Here is a 5187-nt window from a genome sequence, read left to right as displayed (position 1 = left end):
TTCTGCCTGTTTCCATATTTCTCACCTCCTTAATCCCTCCCTATAATCTGGCACTGTCCCTTCTGCATTCAAACATGCCCTTGTCACCCCCATTCTTAAAAAACCTACCCTTGATCCTAACATACTCTCCAACTACCGTCCCATCTCTCTTCTCCCTTTTGCTTCCAAACTTCTTGAGCGTATTGTTTACAACCGCCCTACCACCTTTCTTTCCTCCCACTCCCTCCTTGACTCATTTCAATCTGGCTTCCATTCTCTCCACTCTACTGAAACTGCCCTCACGAAAGTCAGCAATGACCTCCATGCTGCCAAATCCAAGGGCCACTACTCTCTGCTCATTCTCCTTGACCTCTCTGCTGCATTTGACACTGTAGATCACCCTCTCCTCCTGCAAATCCTTAACTCTCTTGGTTTATGTGGCACTGCCCTCTCCTGGCTGTCCTCCTACCTCTCTGATCGTTCCTTCTCTGTCTCCTCTCATAACTCCTCTTCCCCCCCCATTTCCACTAACAGAAGGAGTTCCCAAAGGCTGTGTTCTTGGACCTCTCCTTTTCTCCCTATATACATCCTCTTTAGGTGAACTCAAACTCCTTTGTCCTCCAATATCATCTCAATGCTGATGATACTCATATTTACCTTTCTACCCCTCTGCTCTCTCCCCCTCGCTCCTCACCCTTGTCTCCAGCTGTCTTTCTGCTATCTCTTCATGGTTGTCACAGTGCTTTCTTAAACTTAACATGTTTAAGACTGAGTTGATCATCTTCCCACTCTCTTCCACTACCTCACTTCCCACAATTTCATTATCTATTGATGGCACAACTATCTCCTCTAGCCCCAAAATGCATTGTTTTGGAGTTATCCTAGACTCCTCCCTCTCCTTTAAACAACACATTCAGCACCTATCGCAGTCCTGCCATTTTCACCTAAAAATATCTCCAGGATTAGACCCTTCCTCACCCAGGATGCCACTAAAACCCTCATCCACTCGCTGGTCATCTCCAGATTGGACTACTGTAACCTCCTAGCTGGCCTCCCAGTCTCTCACCTCTTCTCAATGCTGCTGCTCGGCTCATCTTCCTCTCCCGATGTTCTACATCTGCTTCCCCTCTCCTGCAAGCCCTACACTGTCTCCCCTTCAGATGCCAATTCAAGGCTCTTACACTTGCCTACAAAGCCCTCACCCACATACATTTCTTACCTTCTCTCCCTTCACACTCCCGCCCACTCACTTCGCTCAACAAATGCATGCCGCCTCTCTTGCCAACTGATTACTTCCTCCCACTCTCGCATCCAAGATTTTGCCCTTGCTGTTCCCTACCTTTGGAATGCTCTCCCTCTCCCTATCAGACTCTCCACCTCTCTACAAATCTTCAAACGGGCTCTCAAGACCTACTACTTCATCAAGGCCTTCCAGCTCTCATCCTAACCCACTTCATGCTCTTTCCTCCCTATCATCCTGTGTCACACCTGTCTGTCTGCCCCACCCCTTTAGAATGTAAGCTCTCTCGAGCAGGGACCTCTTCCCTCACGTGCTTCTCTTTACATTTTCTTCTACTCCTTACTCCCCATAAGGGCACCTAACACTTGACTGCCAACTGCCTGCTGCTTATTGTGAGTACTTTAATAGCTATTGCAGCAATGTATATAAGTCGTGTCCTTGTTCTGCTCTGTAATGTACTGTAAGTTACTTGTTTCTTGTTCACTTACTAGTTTTATGTACTATGCAAGGCGCTGCGGAACACTTAATAAAGGATAATAATAATAATATTGTGTTTCATGTTTTATGTGGATTTATCCAATATTTTTTTAATTGTATCCAGTATATGTGAAAACAATAAATTTATTTTACTGCACTATGTTTTCCATATTTATCTTTTTTCACATGTTGTGAATATCCACTGCTGTTCGCTCGTGATTGGGAGAACATTGTGCATTGTTGGGGCTCACAGTATAAGGAGAGTATACCCATGAATTATACAGTCAGGTGCAGAAATATTGGGACATTGACAGAATTTTCATATTTTGGCCTCTATTCACCACCACAATGGCTTTGAAATGAAACAAACAAGATGTGCTTTAACTGCAGACTTTCAGTTTTAATTTGAGGATAATTACATCCAAATCAGGTGAACGGTGTAGGAATTGCAATGGTTTCTATATGTGCCTCCCACTTTTTAAGGGGCCAAAAGTAATGGGACTATCAACTCAAAAGCTATTTCATGGACAGGTGTCTCATTCCCTCATTATTTCATTATCAATTAAGCAGGTCAAAGGTCTGGAGTTGATTCTAGGTGTGACATTTGCATTTGGAATCAGTTGCTGTCGACTCTCAATATGAGATCCAAAGAGCTGTCACTATCAGTGAAGCAAGCCATCATTAGGCTGAAAAATCAAAACAAACCCATCAGAGAGATAGCAAAAACATTAGGTGTGGCCAAATCAACTGTTTGTAATATTCTTAAAAAGAAAGAATGCACCGGAGAGCTCAGCAACACCAAAAGACCCAGAAGACCACGGAAAACAACTGTGGTGGATGACAGGAGAATTATTTCCCTGGTGAAGAAAAACCCCTTCACAACAGTTGGCCAATCAAGAAGACTCTCCAGGAGGTAGGTGTATATGTGTCAAAGTCAACAATCAAGAGAAGACTTCACAAGAGTGAATATAGAGGGTTCACCACAAGATGTAAACCATTGGTGAGCCACAAAAACAGGAAGACCAGATTAGAGTTTGCCAAACAACATCTAAAAAAGCCATTACAGTTCTGGAACAACATCCTATGGACAGATGAGACAAAGATCAACTTGTACTAGAGTGATGGGAAGAGAAGAGTATGGAGAAGGAAAGGAACTGCTCATGATCCAAAACATACCAACTCATCAGTGAAGCATGGTGGTGGTAGTGTCATGGCGTGGGCATGTATGACTGCCAATGGAACTGGCTCCCTTGTATTTATTGATGATGTGACTGCTGACAAAAGCAGCAGAATGAATTCTGAAGTGTTTCGGGCAATATTATATACTCATATTCAGTCAAATGCTTCAGAACTCATTGGGCTGCGCTTCACAGTGCAGATGGACAATGACCCCAAACATACTGCAAAAGCAACCAAAGAGTTTTTTAAGGCTAAAAAGTGGAATGTTATGCAATGGCCAAGTCAATCCCCTGACCTGAATCCGATTGACCATGCACTTCCCTTGATGAAGACAAAACTGAAGGGAAAATGCCCCAAGAACAAGCAGGAACTGAAGACATTTGCAGTAGAGGCCTGGCCGAGCATCACCAGGGATGAAACCCAGCGTCTGGTGATGTCTATGCGTTCCAGACTTCAGGCTGTAATTGCCTGCAAAGGATTTGCAACAAAGTATTAAAAAGTGAAAGTTAGATTTAGGATTGTTTAGTTTGTCCCATTACTTTTGGCCCCTTAAAAAGTGGGAGGCACATATAGAAACCGTTGTAATTCCTACACCGTTCACCTGATTTGGATGTAATTGCCCTCAAATTAAATCTGAAAGTCTGCAGTTAAAGCACATCTTGTTTGTTTCACTTCAAAGCCATTGTGGTGGTAAATAGAGGCCAAAATATGAAAATTCTGTCAATGTCCCAATATTTATGCACCTGACTGTATGTATTATTTATAGATACAGCGCATTTGAGTGTTTCTATATTATTATAGTAGCTGAGTGTCTAGTTAGACACTAACTGGTAGACAGGCAACGGGTCAACAGGTAGAAAATGTCGACAAGTATGAAGATCAACAGGTACAAAACATTGAGATGATCAAACGGTTGACATTGGTATGGTCAATACAAAAACATTAAAAAAAAATTTTTCTAACTCTAATCTTCACCATAACCCTCCCCATTAGTGCCTAACCCTAACCGTCGGGGTAAGTGCCTATCCCTCCGGTCACAGCCGCCAGGCACATTTTACAGTACTGCAGCAGCCCGTGCCACTGAGCTCCTCTGGGAGACTGAGGCGCGCCCGGGCAGTGACCTCCAAAAGACGCGGCGGTGTGACATCACAGGTCACGCAAGCCGCGTTGGCCACTGCCTTCCCACATACTCCTCCAGCCATTAAGCCAGCGCGCTGCGCCAATCAGCAGGTCCGGCAATGTATGTGTTTTATTCCTGCGGAGGGCAATGTATGTGTGTTTTATTCCTGCGGAGGGCAATGTATGTGTGTTTTATTCCTGCGGAGGGCAATGTATGTGTGTTTTATTCCTGCGGAGGCCAATGTGTATGTTTTTTCATCTGTCTCGCACGCAGCATTGCCGGATGGAGTGCCTTGGCAATTTTAAATCTTGCGCTGTGTGCCTCAAATTGAAAAAGGTTGAAAATCACTGTCATAGAGGCTTGGATAGACATTAGAGACCATGTAACTGACCCAATAATAGAGTAACAATGTATAATTCAATTGCACAGTCTGAAACCAGAAATTAGTGCAAGTGGTTGTTCCCTCAGACAGTGGGGCCCACCGGGGATTTCCCCTGTACCCCTGTATGCCAATCCAAGCCTGCTTACCACCCATAAATAATACGACTTTCCCTTTGCATATATGCATAATTGTTTGAGTGTGCTATGTGATTTGTTCTGGTAACTGCATGTATTATTAAGCTGTGCACACATTACTCACATATGGTAACCCTAAAATCATCTCCTCTTCATGGCATCTCAGCACTCCAACAGAACAAAGTAATGATGTCACGCATGCTGCACTGGCAGAAATTTTATTATTGCGCCAGTCGCTGGGCTCCCTCTCTCTGCCTGTACCCAGCTGAATACTGTAGCAGCACGGGCAGAGGGGACACTTGTACCGGACCCCAGGAATTTCCGGAGTCCAGTTCATGCAGCAGAAGCTAAGTGTGAGCTGGAGATAGAGAGACATGAGGCGCAGATGGGGGAAGGGTGGTGCTGAAGACACAGGGCTGGGGAGACAGGAGTATGTGCTGGAGGGTCACTGGATAATGGGGCTGAAAAACATGGGGGAATGATGCTGAAAGACATGGGGTCAATGAGGCAGAGAGACTCAGGGTAGGATGAGGCTGAGATACACAGGATAGGATGAGGCAGAAAGACAGGAGGATGAGGCTGAGAGACACTGGAGATGAGACGATATTTGGAGATGGAGACATGGGCAATGATGAGGCTGGAGTTGACACGGGCAGGGAAAAAGCTGGAGAGACAA

The sequence above is a fragment of the Taudactylus pleione genome, unplaced genomic scaffold, assembly GCF_031769625.1.
Source record: "Taudactylus pleione unplaced genomic scaffold, aTauple2 ptg000225l, whole genome shotgun sequence".
Taxonomy (NCBI): Eukaryota; Metazoa; Chordata; class Amphibia; order Anura; family Myobatrachidae; genus Taudactylus; species Taudactylus pleione.
Note: the sequence above shows the minus strand (reverse complement) of the source record.